The following is an 18,716-nucleotide window of genomic DNA, read 5'->3' on the forward strand; positions in this document are numbered from 1 at the left end:
GAAGGCCGAAATCATAGCTGACACGTTAGAGGCAGCATTCACACCGAATGACAGTCCTTCCGACCCCGAATTCACGCGGCAAACCGAACAAAGGTGGAGGAATTTCTGAACAATGCACCTAGGTCAGAAGTTAAAAAGGCAAATATCCATGAAATAAAATGGATTATTGATCACCTCAACCCCAAAAAATCCGCAGGGTCAGACGATATCATGAATCTAGTTCTCAAGAAACTAAGCAGGAAAGCCCACACAATAATTACCAACGTATCCAATGCCATGCTTAAGCTGCAATACTTCCCAGAACAATGGAAACTAGCAAAAATCCTTGTATTCGGGAAGCCAGGGAAAGATAGATCGTATCCCAACAACTATCGGCCCATAAGTCTACTAACAGCCTTAAGCAAAGTATTTGAGAAAATACTGCTAAAAAGGCTCGTAAACCACATAAAGGAGAAAGGAATACTAAGGAACGAGCAATTTGGGTTCCGTAACGGACATTCCTTCACTCAGCTCCTCACGCGGTTCCTTGAACACGCCACTATCGGGTTTAACAAGCGAAGGGATACAGGCACGGTATTCTTAGATATACAAAAAGCCTTCGATAAAGTATGGCATGAAGGCCTGCTAGCAAAACTGATAGACTACGAGTTCCATCCAGGATATGTAAGGCTAATTAAGTCTTACCTAACAGACAGAAAATTTCAAGTAGACGTGCACAACACTCTATCAAGTACTCGAAACATCAGAGCGGGCGTAGCCCAAGGCTCACTAATAGGACTGATCCTATTTGTCCTGTATACCAACGATATGCCGACCGCAGAGCTCACTACCACGTACCTCTATGCAGATGACACAGCACTTACCGTCCAGCACCCACAGCTCCTGAGCACAAGAAAGAGGCTCCAGGTAGCGCTGCGCACACTGGAACCGTAGCTCACTAAATGGCGCATTAAAGTCAACGTAGAGAAGAGCCAAGCAGTGATGTTCACACGTAAAAACAGACGCACACACCAACCCGCCAACATCAAACCACTGACACTATTCAACAAACAAATAGAGTGGCACGAAAAAGCCAAATATCTAGGGGTAATCCTAGACAAAAAGCTAACGATGCTACATCATGTCAGAGACCTAAGGCGAAAAGTTCAAATAAGGCTTGTTAAACTGTACCCCATACTAAACAGCAGATCCAGCATTAACACCAAGGTAGCAGTCAACATGTATAAAGCCTTAATTAGGCCAATCATCATGTATGCTGCCCCAGCATGGGGATACACGGCCAAAACCAACATAAACAGCCTCGAGCGCATACAAAACAAATGCCTGCGAGCAGCGGCGAAACTCCCTTACGGAACGGCAATAAGGGACCTACACTCGCTCTATAAGTTACCACCTTAGAAAGCAAACACCAAGGCGTGGGGCAACAAAATCAATCCCCTAATCAGGAGTATTGGAAGGTACGACCCAGACCAATACAAAAAGTACCTCACACCAAAACAAATACTATTCAGCCACAGGAACAGAACGTAACGGACTCCTCACTCCTTCTAAGGCATAACTCACCAAAATATACTCAAATAAACACCACTCAAACATCACTAAAAAACAGTGTATATAAATTGTATATTATATTTTCCACTTCCTTGTATTTCTATGTACAGTATATGTTTCAGTAACACGAGGGAAAGCGGCTGACCAGCCCCTCAAGAAGCGCCCATGGACAACAATCGTAGCCACAAAGACAAGAGCATGGAACCCCGAGTCCGCACTCAAAAAAAAAAAGTACAGTAATCATTATAATATCAAGCATGTATGTTCCCCATTGTTTATTGGTATATATATGTTTATCTCTAGATTAGAAGTGACACGAGTGACCACCACCGCAACGCCGGGACACACCGAAGGGATGAGAAAGGAAGAAGACGTTACAAGAAGACGCTAGCCCCAGCTACACAGCTGGCTTGGCTTATCCCTTCTCCATTAATGGAGGCTTGGCACCAGGGAACAGTGGCGGCTGGACAATGGGACCTTTCCTGTGGTTCCAAAGCCCAGAAGCCATTGGACCCGCGCACGAAATCCCGCAGTGCCAAGAAGGCTGATCCCCATATAACAAACAAACATTTCAGGATAATGGACATGACTTGTGCATGATACATACTCCTCACTAACACAACCTGGAAAAATCCAACCCACATGTGCTATCTACGAAATGTCAGGTTTTACATGTAGGCATCTTTCTATTTCCACCTATGTGGTTTTGTCCTGACCCTTATTACACGATTACACCACTATTGATACCCACCACCACATCTGTCCTGGTAGCATGCTGATTATGGGGACAGGCAGATACTCCTGTAGTATCACAATCCCACTCTACCCAGCTATCTCTTTTCTTCTTAGAAATTAATAGCATGTCGGAGGCCATGTAGATTGAGTCGATGGTCATGGCGGGGGAGCGGGCTACAGGGACCCCCGTAAAGAAAGAAAAAAAAAAGGAGACCTCATAACTGCTTGGAGTAAAGTTTACAGAAGCAGCCCAAACTTGAGTGCTCGGCGATGGCTGGAGAACTGTTCCTGGCATTTTCATTGCTTAACGACAGCGCAATCATTCGACCATTGGAGTCTTCTGTTCCCTTTTCAGGCAACGCGCCAAGCCTTCACAAAACAGCTGGAAAACGTCGTTTTCTCGTGAGAGGTAATACGAAGTTTTCATCTCCTAGCAACGAATTATTACTGAAACAGTTAATATTGTGCTATATAGTAATTGAGTGGATTTGGCAACATAAAATTAAAAAAGAGCAATGCAGCATAAGTAAGCATTTTTACATACCTAGTCAATGGGCAGGTACAAACTGACACGTATTTTAGAATGGATAGCTCTGAAAAAGGACTCTGTGTAGTGGTAGACAAAAACACTAAATCAAAACAAGATTTTATTGAAAATGAGCAGACTCAACTCTTTTCTGAAGAGGTCACGATAAATTTTCGTACCCCTAGTGGTACGCGTAGCACATTTTGAAAAATAGTGGAATAGCCCATTAATATGAATTACTTCCCCCAAGCACTTAAACTTTCCTACCCTGTCAATTTTTCCATAATCTGTTATTAGCACAAGGAGAATTTCCAATTTCCAATGTTGGTCATAAATTTGGTCTTCTCAAAAGATATCTGAAGTCCAACTATCCCTGCAATTTCTTTCGAAAGGTTTACCTTGAATATTGCTCTTTGCATATTCTCAGAAAGAATTTCAATATCGTCAGAGAAGGCTAAACTATTTATATCTTCCCCTTATTATTATTATTATTATTATTATTATTATTATTATTATTATTATTATTATTATTATTATTATTCTTGCGTTAGGGCCTACCTAGGGACCACGTTCCAATTTCAATTCTTCATCCTTTGTTGTTGTTCCTTCCTTTCCTTCCAATATTCCTTCATTGTTTCACTATGTTTCTCTTTTCTTTCTTCAGACCACTTTGTGCCGGTTTTCTTTGCCTCCCTCCCTTGGAATCCTTCCATCTTTATAACTTTTTTCCTGAATTTTTCTCTTTCCATTCTTATTCTCTGATGTTGCTTCCTTCCAAGTCTTTTTTGATCCCTTGAATCCAGGTGGTTGTTGACGTTTTCTTCCAAAGGTACGCGAAGATCTTTTTGGTTAGTCTATTGTCGTCCATTCTGTAAATATGTCCAAAAAATAGCAGTCTCCTCTTCCGTACTGTTACCTAGATATGTATTCTATGTTCTGATAAATTTCGTTATAACTTTTTAATTTCCAAAATTCTGTAGTTTTTAGAGGATCTAATATTTTTCTTATAATTCTTCTTTCTCGTACTTCCAATGTTACACGTTTATAATTGAGTTCTAAGCATTCACCGGCATGTAAGCATTCTAGTTTCACAACTGTGTTGTAGTGCTTTATTTTAAGGTTTTAGATGAACATAAATAACAATAATTATAAACATAAATAATAATAATAATAATAATAATAATAATAATAACAATAGCTGTAGCTGTAGTCGCTTAAGTGCGGCCAATATCCAGTATTCGGGAGATAGTGGGTTCGAACCCCGCTGTCGGCAGCCCTGAAGATGGTTTTCCGTTGTTTCCCATTTTCACACCAGGCAAATGCTGGGGCTGTACCTTAATTAAGGCCACAGCCGCTTCCTTCCCAGTCCTAGCCCTTTCCTGTCCTGTCCCATCGTCGCTATAAGAGCTATCTGTGTCGGTGCGACGTAAAGCCAATAATAATAATAATAATAATAATAATAATAATAATAATAATAATAATAATAATAATAATAATAATAATAATAATAATAATAATCGTATGGCCTCAGCTACCGCGTGCAGACATTTCAATTTGACGCCATCTGGCTGTCTGCTCGTCAATTTCGACGTTCCGTTTTACTCTAGGTCCACTAGATGGCAGACCGAGTAAACCGAAACTCTCTTGGGCGTCTATGGCTGAGATTTAATGAATTTTGTCCGGTAAACACCAAATGTGTCACCAGAGATCTTTTACATGCCGTCATCATACGACATAGAGTGTCTAATGGACTTTTTCCGCCCTTCAAAAATCCGACTACCTCTGTCGGGATTGAACCCGCTATCTTGGGATCCGGAGGCCGACACTATACCAACTGATCCACAGAGGCAGCTAATAATAATAATAATAATAATAATAATAATAATAATCCCGACAAGATCTTTTAAAGGAAGTTGTTATTATTATTATTATTATTATTATTATTATTATTATTATTATTATTATTTTATTTTATTTTATTTTATTATTGACATAATTCTTTATGTAACTAGATGATAGCAGGTATAATGATCATTCGAGCAATAATTTAATACAAACAAATGAATTATAACATACACTAATAAACACCACTGGTTATATAGAACAAATAGGTAAGAAACTATTTACCTAATACAAGTATGAATTAATGTAAATACTTAAGTATTACGTCATTCATTCTCACATTGCCCCGAGCATTCATACAACCTGGCTACGCACTTAGGAGGAAATCCCGACAAGATCTTTTAAAAGAGGTTATTATTATTATTATTATTATTATTATTATTATTATTATTATTAATATTATTATTATTAAATCCAAGTAAAAATGACGAGCTTACTTTGATTCGCAATACCTGCTCCCTGTATAAGGTAGTATAGTTTGTAGCACGTCATCTAGTAATAATTTGTAGTGAAACTTCTGGCAGACTTTCAAGAGTCTGCTATATGAAGACAACTGCATCATTTTAGAGTATTTAGCAGTGAGGTGAGTCACAGTCGTAGTACCCGACCTCGCAGTCAAGTTATAGCCATGTTAGGTCAGCCCCATCTTTCTCAGACCTATTGCTGTGTTCAGAGCAGCAACTGGTTCTTAGTTTCAGACGACAACTGTGAAATTTGCATTATGATAATCAACTGCGCGCTCTTGGGTTCGATTTCACGTTCATTTGTACTTAATACGGTCATTAGAAGCTGTCCGTCAAGTGAGACAATGTCTGCAGATGCGGCCTCCAGCTGCTGATATGAATTCCATTGTGATCTAGGGCAGGGATTTTCAATCCTTGGTACCAACCCGAATATTGGTATCTGCTACGACAGAAAATTCATTCAAGAAATGTTGGAGCCTTTCTACAAGTTTATTTATTAACCGAGCTCGATAGCTGCAATCACCTAAGTGCTGCCAGTGTCCAGTATTCGGGAGATAGGGTATTCAAAACCTACTGTAGGCAGCCCTGAAGATGGTTTTCCGTGGTTTCCCATTTTCATACCAAGCAAATGCTGGGCTGTACCTTCACTTAGGCCACGGACGCTTCCTTCCCACTGCTAGCCCATCGTCGCCATAAGACCTCTCTTACAATTAACCATATTCTTTGTTAGATTCTTTATTCTTACAAATTCATAATATTGATCTAATTAATTAATTAATTAATGTTATTTGCTTTACGTCCCACTAACTACTATTTTAAGGTCTTCGGAGACGCCGAGGTGCGGGAATTTAGTCCCGTGGGAGTTCTTTTACGTGCCAGTAAATCTACCGACACGAGGCTGACGTATTTGAGCACCTTCAAATACCACCGGACTGAGCCAGGATCGAACCTCCCAAGTTGGGGTCAGAAGGCCAGCGCCTCAACCGTCTGAGCCAATCAGCCCGGCAAATATTGATCTAAGGTAGGGATTTTCAATCCTTAGTACTCAAAGTTTGGGAGGTGCTAATATAGAAAATTAATATAAGAAATGTTGGAATCTATTATTATTATTCTTCTTCTGCGCGAATGGGTCACTTAGGACCACGGGGTATCAACATTTATTGGGCGTTGTTCCTTGCGCAATAGTTATTCATTTTAATTCATTATTGTAATTTCTGTTCCTTTGATCAAGTACGTCTTGTTGGTTTCTTCTCGTCTTCCTCGAAACGCCTTGAGTGAACAATTTTCCTGATTATATTTCTATCCTGGAGATTTGGTGATCCTAATTCAGTGAGATCTTTCTGTACTTGCTTATACCTTCTCATCTCGTACGTTTGATTTGCAGAAATGTGTGTATTCGATAAGTAAGTCTGGTGTTATTCATTCTCCCCAAATGGCTTAAAAATTGAATTCATAGCAGTCTCATTGCATCAGTAAGTTTAAATATTTTTAAACATATTTCCGAGTTTTGTTTGGGGTTATATATTCCATTTTCAAGTCCGGGCCCAAAGATTATTCTCATGATTTTCCTTTATATTTTCATGGCGTAAACTGAGCGTTTCTGAAGCATAAAGAACTTCAGGTTTGATCACTGTTAAGTAATAATGAATTTTACTGTTCCAGGGCAAGCATTTCTTGTTATAAGCCCTTTTTTGTGTGTTGAAGAGCAATTCCCATTTTCTGAATACTTGAAGCTACTGATTTATTTTCATTGCCACTTTCACTGATCCATTCACGTAGGCCTAAGTACTTAAATTCCTTTACTCTTGCAATTTTATTCATACGAATGGTAATTTCTGATGGAGAATTTTGTGTATTTGTCATTAATTTAGTTTTCTCATACGAAGTTCTAAGTCTATTTTTGATGCTTGCGCTTCGAGTATAATAATATACTTCACTGCATCAGAGATGTCTTTTAACAATTAGTGCCATATCATCAGCAAACGCTAGACACTCTGTGTCAATAGGTACCCTTAATGTTAGGTCCTATTCGGTGACATGGTGCACCTGATTTCTTATTTATTTATTTACTAGCAAATGTACCCGTGCTTCGCTACGGTATTCTACATTGTATACGGATATCGACGTAAATACTGTGCGTGCAGCAAATGAGATTGTTTTAAAATTGCATGTCTCTTAGCCTTATCCGAGAAATAGCATGGGGAGGTCCACATACGTTGTTTCCAATGTAAAGTGAGGGTTGCGGAGTTGTGATGATAACGCCAGGCTCACTTGCCTACTGCCATTCACAATCGAGTTGGCAAGTTTACATTATAATTGCAGGCCCCAATGCCTACTGCGCGGTCACAATCGATTTGGGGAGTTTTAGTTACAATGGCAGACCCATTTCCTACTTTCAGACAGGTTACAGTTGAGGAGTTTTTATTATACTACCAGGCAACTTCCCTACCACCAGTCAAAATTGAGTTGTGCAGTTATCATTATAATGACAGTCCCTTTTTACTGCTGCTAGCCAGCTTACTGCCAGTCACACAGAATTAGTGAGTTTCCATGAAAATAGCAGGCCACAATGCCTAATGCTAGTCAAATTTTAGATTGGAACATTTGTTTATAATGGCGGGCACCCTGGCCTAGAGCCAAACACAATAGAGTAGGGGACTTTCGAACAAAACTGCATGATCCCTTGCCTTCTGCAAGACAAATCGAAAAGTGAATTATTCATTAAAATGGTAGGCCCTCCTTACTAATGCCAGTTACACAGGAGTTGGAGAAGGACCCCATTCCTACTGCCAGCAGTCAAAGTCGGTGTAGGGAGTACTGATTACAATAGCAGACACATCCTTTCTCGATCTCTACAAATCGACATCAATGAATATATATACAGATGGACATACGAAAGTATATGAATGTTTACAATATTGCAGACCTTCATTTACAGATTAACTGCTGCTAAACGGTACGTCATATCGACAAAGGATTGTACCGTAAGGCGCAGTATTTAGCGATCTAAATGGCTGGTCCTATGATATTTTCTCGCATCTAATCTATTCATGGGTCAGATTGAATCAAAAACGTTGAATAGGTTGAAATTTGTGTAAGAATATCTTACATTTCCATTACTTTTCGGATAATTATGTGGCATAGCATTTGGCTCACATATGGGTACTGGGTGGGCCAATGTTCGTGTAGAGTTTGATCATACTATCTTTCCTGTAAGTGATTGAAATTATGCACATGAGAAGAAAAGGTTTAGAAATTAATTTCCATTAAGGCAGGTAGATTTCCATAAAGTTTGGTTGTGTGTATTTAGAGGGAGTGCAAAATAACGGTTTCGGTTTCGTATAAACCCCCAATTAGTTCAGGGATTTAGAAACAATATTTGCCCTAAAACCTCCCCAAAGGACAGGTGGATTCTAAATATGAAGTTTGGTGGAAATATATCCAGTAGTTTTCAAGTTAGAGAAAGACAAACAGACCAACAAACAAAGAAACAAACAAACTAACTAACTAACTAACTAACAGACACCAAGGAAACCTACCCCTGGACAGATGGATGCTATATATAAAATTTGGTTCAAATATCTTGTTAATTTTCAAGTTGTAAGAAGTACGCTTTACACGCACCCGCTGGGATTTGTACCGAAAAACGGTCCGTTAATTATATATCCCTTACTAAATCCTGTTATCGAAATGATGCACATGAGAAAAAAAGGTTTAGAAATTCATTTTCATTAAGGCAGGTTGATTTCCATTAAGTTCGGTTGTGTATACTTTGAGGGAGTGCAAAATCACGGTTTCGGTTTCGTAAAAATCCCCACTCAGTTCAGGGATTTAGAAACGATATTTGAGCTAAAACCTACCCAAGGAGAGGTGGATTCTAAATATGAAGTTTGGTGGAAACATATCCAGTAGTTTTCAAGTTATAGAAGGACAGACAAACAGACAAACAGACAAACAGACACCAAAGATAAAAATGATGCAGATGGTCATTATTACACCTGAAACGGATAACTGTACGGAAATTTCGCCAAAATCAATGTACAGACACACGGTCGTTACGCTTTTATTTTTTGCGCTAAAACCTACCCAAGGACAGGTGGATTCTAAATATGAAGTTTGGTGGAAATATATCCAGTAGTTTTCAAGTTATAGAAGGACAGACAAACAGACAAACAGACAAACGGACACCAAAGCTAAAAATGATGCAGATGGTCATAATTACAGGTGAAACGGATAACTGTACGGAAATTTCGCCAAAATAATCAATGTACAGACACACGGTCGTTACGATTTAATTAATATAGATGACGGATAAGCATGAGCACGTTGAAAAGTGCAGACTTCCACTTCGAGATTCATATCTCCTAAACGGTTTATGATATTAAGAAACGGTTTGCGCCATCAGACGCCTCATTTATCGCTCTACATGTTTGTTTCTAAACCATTTCCTCGTATCTCCAATATCAAGGGGATAAATTGAGATCAAATCTTGAATAGGGTGAAATTTGGGTGAATTTTTAACATTTTACATTACTTTTTGCCTACTTATGTATAAGCTAGAATCATGAAATTTCGTACACATATGTCCCTTAATCGTGCCAATGTGCGCCACAACGTGATGATCCTATCATTCTTATAAGTGTGTCAAACAATGAAATATACTTGTAAAAATCACCAAATTTACGAACAATCCAGAAATACGGCCAAATTTAACGTATAAGGGAGAGAGATACGACAAAATGTCACAGGACCAAAGTTGTAGATCACTCCGAATTGAAGGGACATTGTGCCATCCGTTTTGTGATACGACTTACCGTTTAGCTAAAAAATAGCTCAAAGGGAATGTCTGCACAGTCATTAAAATTGCCTCCATATTTCGATATCTTAGGGGGGTAAAAAGTGAAAAATTTGAACATATTGGAATTTTCCCATCGGTTAGGGACCAAAAGCTATATTTTCACCAAATTTCAATTGTCTACTTCGTCTCGCAGGTTCTGCCGCCATTTTGATTTGGGGGGATAGGGGATAAAAATGAGGAAATTCTCGAAAGTTATTAAGCCCACGAAACCTATAGGTTATCGTTTTGGATATACTATACGACTGTGTTCCTATGCTGAGCCCAAAATTTGAGCCCCCCCAGCGCGCCCCCTTCAGGGAATTTTGAGAATTTCCGATTTTTCTAGGGATCCTGGTGTCATCAGTTTCCTCCGTACAAAGTTTCAAATTTCTGAGATTTCTGGAAGTGCCTCATTAATTCACGTCTTTTTTCATTTTTAAATATTTATATATACATCGCTCCAGCCCGACTTGCTTTTATATATATAGATGACGGATAAGCATGAGCACGTTGAAAAGTGCAGACTTCCACTTCGAGATTCATATCTCCTAAACGGTTTATGATATTAAGAAACGGTTTGCGCCATCAGACGCCTCATTTATCGCTCTACATATTTGTTTCTAAACCATTTCCTCGTATCTCCCATATTAAGGGGGTAAATTGAGATCAAATTTTGAATACGGTGAAATTTGGGTGCATTTTTAACATTTTACATTACGTTTTGCCTACTTATGTATAAGCTAGAATCATGAAATTTGGTACACACATGTCCCTTAATCTTGCCAATGTGCGCACACAACGTGATGATCCTATCATTCTTATAAGTGTGTCAAACAATGAAATATACTTGTAAAAATCACCAAATTTACGAACAATCCAGAAATACGGCCAAATTTAACGTATTAGGGAGAGAGATACGACAAAATGTCACAGGACCAAAGTTGTAGATCACTCCGAATTGAAGAGACATTGTGCCATCCGTTTTGTGATACGACTTACCGTTTAGCCAAAAAATAGCTCAAAAGGAATGTCTGCACAGTCATTAAAATTGCCTCCATATTTCGATATCTTTGGGGGGTAAAAAGTGAAAAATTTGAACATCTTGGAATTTTCCCGTCGTTTAGGGACCAAAAGCTATAATTTCACCAAATTTCAATTGTCTACTTCGTCTGGCAGGTTGTGCCGCCATTTTGATTTGGGGGGATAGGGGATAAAAATGAGGAAATTCTCGAAAATTTTTAAGCCCACGAAACCTATAGGTTATCGTTTTGGATATACTATACGACTGTGTTCTTATGCTGAGCCCAAAATTTGAGCCCCCCCCGCGTGCCCCCTTCAGGGAATTTTGAGAATTTCCGATTTTTCTAGGGATCCTGGGGTCATCAGTTTCCTCCGTACAAAGTTTCAAATTTCTGAGATTTCTGGAAGTGCCTCATTAATTCACGTCCTTTTTCATTTTTAAATATTTATATATACATCGCTCCAGCCCGACTTGCTTTTATATATATAGATAGATGACGGATAAGCATGAGCACGTTGAAAAGTGCAGACTTCCACTTCGAGATTCATATCTCCTAAACGGTTTATGATATTAAGAAACGGTTTGCGCCATCAGACGTCTCATTTATCGCTCTACATATTTGTTTCTAAACCATTTCCTCGTATCTCCCATATTAAGGGGGTAAATTGAGATCAAATTTTGAATACGGTGAAATTTGGGTGCATTTTTAACATTTTACATTACGTTTTGCCTACTTATGTATAAGCTAGAATCATGAAATTTGGTACACACATGTCCCTTAATCGTGCCAACGTGCGCACACAACGTGATGATCCTATCATTCTTATAAGTGTGTCAAACAATGAAATATACTTGTAAAAATCACCAAATTTACGAACAATCCAGAAATACGGCCAAATTTAACGTATAAGGGAGAGAGATACGACAAAATGTCACAGGACCAAAGTTGTAGATCACTCCGAATTGAAGGGACATTGTGCCATCCGTTTTGTGATACGACTTACCGTTTAGCCAAAAAATAGCTCAAAAGGAATGTCTGCACAGTCATTAAAATTGCCTCCATATTTCGATATCTTTGGGGGGTAAAAAGTGAAAAATTTGAACATCTTGGAATTTTCCCGTCGGTTAGGGACCAAAAGCTATAATTTCACCAAATTTCAATTGTCTACTTCGTCTGGCAGGTTGTGCCGCCATTTTGATTTGGGGGGATAGGGGATAAAAATGAGGAAATTCTCGAAAATTTTTAAGCCCACGAAACCTATAGGTTATCGTTTTGGATATACTATACGACTGTGTTCTTATGCTGAGCCCAAAATTTGAGCCCCCCCGCGTGCCCCCTTCAGGGAATTTTGAGAATTTCCGATTTTTCTAGGGATCCTGGGGTCATCAGTTTCCTCCGTACAAAGTTTCAAATTTCTGAGATTTCTGGAAGTGCCTCATTAATTCACGTCTTTTTTCATTTTTAAATATTTATATATACATCGCTCCAGCCCGACTTGCTTTTATATATATAGATGACGGATAAGCATGGGCACGTTGAAAAGTGCAGACTTCCACTTCGAGATTCATATCTCCTAAACGGTTTATGATATTAAGAAACGGTTTGCGCCATCAGACGCCTCATTTATCGCTCTACATATTTGTTTCTAAACCATTTCCTCGTATCTCCCATATTAAGGGGGTAAATTGAGATCAAATTTTGAATAGGGTGAAATTTGGGTGCATTTTTAACATTTTACATTACGTTTTGCCTACTTATGTATAAGCTAGAATCATGAAATTTGGTACACACATGTCCCTTAATCGTGCCAATGTGCGCACACAACGTGATGATCCTATCATTCTTATAAGTGTGTCAAACAATGAAATATACTTGTAAAAATCACCAAATTTACGAACAATCCAGAAATACGGCCAAATTTAACGTATAAGGGAGAGAGATACGACAAAATGTCACAGGACCAAAGTTGTAGATCACTCCGAATTTAAGGGACATTGTGCCATCCGTTTTGTGATACGACTTACCGTTTAGCTAAAAAATAGCTCAAAGGGAATGTCTGCACAGTCATTAAAATTGCCTCCATATTTCGATATCTTAGGGGGGTAAAAAGTGAAAAATTTGAACATCTTGGAATTTTCCCATCGGTTAGGGACCAAAAGCTATATTTTCACCAAATTTCAATTGTCTACTTCGTCTCGCAGGTTCTGCCGCCATTTTGATTTGGGGGGATAGGGGATAAAAATGAGGAAATTCTCGAAAGTTTTTAAGCCCACGAAACCTATAGGTTATCGTTTTGGATATACTATACGACTGTGTTCCTATGCTGAGCCCAAAATTTGAGCCCCCCCAGCGCGCCCCCTTCAGGGAATTTTGAGAATTTCCGATTTTTCTAGGGATCCTGGGGTCATCAGTTTCCTCCGTACAAAGTTTCAAATTTCTGAGATTTCTGGAAGTGCCTCATTAATTCACGTCTTTTTTCATTTTTAAATATTTATATATACATCGCTCCAGCCCGACTTGCTTTTATATATATAGATAGATAGATGACGGATAAGCATGAGCACGTTGAAAAGTGCAGACTTCCACTTCGAGATTCATATCTCCTAAACGGTTTATGATATTAAGAAACGGTTTGCGCCATCAGACGTCTCATTTATCGCTCTACATATTTGTTTCTAAACCATTTCCTCGTATCTCCCATATTAAGGGGGTAAATTGAGATCAAATTTTGAATACGGTGAAATTTGGGTGCATTTTTAACATTTTACATTACGTTTTGCCTACTTATGTATAAGCTAGAATCATGAAATTTGGTACACACATGTCCCTTAATCGTGCCAACGTGCGCACACAACGTGATGATCCTATCATTCTTATAAGTGTGTCAAACAATGAAATATACTTGTAAAAATCACCAAATTTACGAACAATCCAGAAATACGGCCAAATTTAACGTATAAGGGAGAGAGATACGACAAAATGTCACAGGACCAAAGTTATAGATCACTCCGAATTGAAGGGACATTGTGCCATCCGTTTTGTGATACGACTTACCGTTTAGCTAAAAAATAGCTCAAAGGGAATGTCTGCACAGTCATTAAAATTGCCTCCATATTTCGATATCTTAGGGGGGTAAAAAGTGAAAAATTTGAACATCTTGGAATTTTCCCATCGGTTAGGGACCAAAAGCTATATTTTCACCAAATTTCAATTGTCTACTTCGTCTCGCAGGTTCTGCCGCCATTTTGATTTGGGGGGATAGGGGATAAAAATGAGGAAATTCTCGAAAATTTTTAAGCCCACGAAACCTATAGGTTATCGTTTTGGATATACTATACGACTGTGTTCTTATGCTGAGCCCAAAATTTGAGCCCCCCCAGCGTGCCCCCTTCAGGGAATTTTGAGAATTTCCGATTTTTCTAGGGATCCTGGGGTCATCAGTTTCCTCCGTACAAAGTTTCAAATTTCTGAGATTTCTGGAAGTGCCTCATTAATTCACGTCCTTTTTCATTTTTAAATATTTATATATACATCGCTCCAGCCCGACTTGCTTTTATATATATAGATGACGGATAAGCATGGGCACGTTGAAAAGTGCAGACTTCCACTTCGAGATTCATATCTCCTAAACGGTTTATGATATTAAGAAACGGTTTGCGCCATCAGACGCCTCATTTATCGCTCTACATATTTGTTTCTAAACCATTTCCTCGTATCTCCCATATTAAGGGGGTAAATTGAGATCAAATTTTGAATAGGGTGAAATTTGGGTGCATTTTTAACATTTTACATTACGTTTTGCCTACTTATGTATAAGCTAGAATCATGAAATTTGGTACACACATGTCCCTTAATCGTGCCAATGTGCGCACACAACGTGATGATCCTATCATTCTTATAAGTGTGTCAAACAATGAAATATACTTGTAAAAATCACCAAATTTACGAACAATCCAGAAATACGGCCAAATTTAACGTATAAGGGAGAGAGATACGACAAAATGTCACAGGACCAAAGTTGTAGATCACTCCGAATTTAAGGGACATTGTGCCATCCGTTTTGTGATACGACTTACCGTTTAGCTAAAAAATAGCTCAAAGGGAATGTCTGCACAGTCATTAAAATTGCCTCCATATTTCGATATCTTAGGGGGGTAAAAAGTGAAAAATTTGAACATCTTGGAATTTTCCCATCGGTTAGGGACCAAAAGCTATATTTTCACCAAATTTCAATTGTCTACTTCGTCTCGCAGGTTCTGCCGCCATTTTGATTTGGGGGGATAGGGGATAAAAATGAGGAAATTCTCGAAAGTTTTTAAGCCCACGAAACCTATAGGTTATCGTTTTGGATATACTATACGACTGTGTTACTATGCTGAGCCCAAAATTTGAGCCCCCCCAGCGCGCCCCCTTCAGGGAATTTTGAGAATTTCCGATTTTTCTAGGGATCCTGGGGTCATCAGTTTCCTCCGTACAAAGTTTCAAATTTCTGAGATTTCTGGAAGTGCCTCATTAATTCACGTCTTTTTTCATTTTTAAATATTTATATATACATCGCTCCAGCCCGACTTGCTTTTATATATATAGATAGATGACGGATAAGCATGAGCACGTTGAAAAGTGCAGACTTCCACTTCGAGATTCATATCTCCTAAACGGTTTATGATATTAAGAAACGGTTTGCGCCATCAGACGTCTCATTTATCGCTCTACATATTTGTTTCTAAACCATTTCCTCGTATCTCCCATATTAAGGGGGTAAATTGAGATCAAATTTTGAATACGGTGAAATTTGGGTGCATTTTTAACATTTTACATTACGTTTTGCCTACTTATGTATAAGCTAGAATCATGAAATTTGGTACACACATGTCCCTTAATCGTGCCAATGTGCGCACACAACGTGATGATCCTATCATTCTTATAAGTGTGTCAAACAATGAAATATACTTGTAAAAATCACCAAATTTACGAACAATCCAGAAATACGGCCAAATTTAACGTATTAGGGAGAGAGATACGACAAAATGTCACAGGACCAAAGTTGTAGATCACTCCGAATTGAAGGGACATTGTGCCATCCGTTTTGTGATACGACTTACCGTTTAGCCAAAAAATAGCTCAAAAGGAATGTCTGCACAGTCATTAAAATTGCCTCCATATTTCGATATCTTTGGGGGGTAAAAAGTGAAAAATTTGAACATCTTGGAATTTTCCCGTCGGTTAGGGACCAAAAGCTATAATTTCACCAAATTTCAATTGTCTACTTCGTCTGGCAGGTTGTGCCGCCATTTTGATTTGGGGGGATAGGGGATAAAAATGAGGAAATTCTCGAAAATTTTTAAGCCCACGAAACCTATAGGTTATCGTTTTGGATATACTATACGACTGTGTTCTTATGCTGAGCCCAAAATTTGAGCCCCCCCCGCGTGCCCCCTTCAGGGAATTTTGAGAATTTCCGATTTTTCTAGGGATCCTGGGGTCATCAGTTTCCTCCGTACAAAGTTTCAAATTTCTGAGATTTCTGGAAGTGCCTCATTAATTCACGTCTTTTTTCATTTTTAAATATTTATATATACATCGCTCCAGCCGACTTGCTTTTATATATATAGATTTATTTATTTATTTATTTATTTATTTATTTATTTATTTATTTATTTATTTATTTATTTATTTATTTATTTATTTATTTATTTATTTATTTATTTATTGATGCGTTTACAAGTGGCCGAGTTTAGTTTCGTGGCTCCCTCTTACGCTTAATCAGATTCTTTGTTACACCTGCGTATTCTTACAAATTAATAAAATGATGATTATGACAATGATGATGGTGATGGGGGAGAGGAGCTTTTAACATACTACCTGCAGGAGGGGGACCGTGTATACGATAACATATTGACATAATTCTTTATGTAACTAGACGACAGTGGGTAATAATGATCATTCTAGCAATAATTTATAAACAAACAAGCGAGTTATAACATACAGTAATAAACACCACAGGTTATACACTAGAATTAGGTAAGAAAATATTTACCTTCGTGACTTAGTACATCCTAATACAAGTATGAATTAATGTAAATTCTTAAGTATTACGTCATTCATTCTCACATTCCTCCGTGCATTTATACAACCTGGCTACGCACTTAGGAGGAAATCCCGACAAGTTTTAAAAGAGCTTAATGTCATGCCGTTCCTAATTCTCAACGGGAGAGAATTCCATGCCCTTGCACCACACACATGGAATGAACATTTATACGCTGATGTACGATTTCTGGGTATAGTAAGAGGGGAGAGGGATGTAGCTACTGTAATGCTGAATAGTGGAACAGAGGTAGCTAAGATCTGAGCTGAGATGCTGCGGGATTGCTTCACTTAAGCTGAACATTTAAATGGCAGTGCGTGGCTTTGCTGGCGAGATCTAGTGTTTACAGTTCACTGTGTCTTCAGGTATGGGCTACAACAAATTTGTTACTTTCATTGTCCTGTCTCAGTCTTATCCTTGGCTTTGACGATACGAAAGTGACCGAGGTACGAGTGACGTTAGTAATGTCATTCCTTGTGTGGTCAGATCCTGCTATTAATGGTGGCAAAATGTCAATAATAGGGTTGGTCGCTGCGTGCATTTCACTGGGTTTGGCAGACTGATATGTAATAGCAACTTCTGGCTTGGTGTGGAAAGCAACCGGAAACTACCTCACGCCTACTCATTTGGTAGTGGTTTAACGTCGCACTAACACATCAAAGCTTGTCGGTGACAGGATGGGAAAGGGGATAGGACTGGGAACGTAGTAGCCGTGGCTTTAATGGAGGTACAGCCCCAGCATTTGCCTGGTTTAAAAATGGCAAACCATGGAGAAACATCTTCAGGGCTGCGAACGATGGGATTCAAACCTACCATCCCCGGAATACAAGCTCACAGCTACGCAACCCTAACCGCGTGGCCAACTCACTCGTTGAGTTGTGCACTCAACACAAACACGTCCAAACAGGGTGTAACAGTAAGATACAACTAAACTTTCAGAACACATTCCTCATATGTAGAAGATATTGTTACGTACCACGCCTGTGGTAGCCCCTTTCGGTACTTGTTGGAAGGGACTAGTGAGTTAGCCGACCGGGGAGCTCCAAGCCAGCCTGGAGTGCATGGCCGGCATTTCCGCGTATTCTCGTCGGCTGGTTTACCTGTAAGTTTCTTGAAGATGCAACGAGAAAAGTCCGTCTCTAGCCACCTCGCGAATATTCTGGTTCACATCACCCGAGCTATAAAAAGGGAGGCTAGCCGCGGACAGTGAGTCAGCATTGGGCTCCATGGTGGGAGTCAGTGTTGGACTCGAGGTCAGTGTTGGACTCTGTGGTGGAGTGAGTGTGAGACTCAATGTGTTGGGATTCGGTGGCTGGGCTGAGGGCTGAGGGAAACAGAAGTGTTAGCTGTCGTTAGTGTCCTATCGAGGTCTGAAAGGAACTGTTGTGGTATCAGAGTATCCGGCGAGTGGCTGGACTGAAGACGGCGTGTGGAACGGAACACAGTGTATTACCTGAGAGTACTCTGTGTGTGTGTGTTTGTGTGTGTGTGTGTGTTCGTGTGTGTGTGTGTGTGTGTGTGCGTGTGCGTGCTCCGTTGGACTGAGGACCGCCGTTGAATCAGCGACTGGAACAACTTGGGTGAGTGTAATTAG

Source organism: Anabrus simplex, chromosome 8 (assembly GCF_040414725.1).
Source record: "Anabrus simplex isolate iqAnaSimp1 chromosome 8, ASM4041472v1, whole genome shotgun sequence".
In the NCBI taxonomy this organism is placed as follows: Eukaryota; Metazoa; Arthropoda; class Insecta; order Orthoptera; family Tettigoniidae; genus Anabrus; species Anabrus simplex.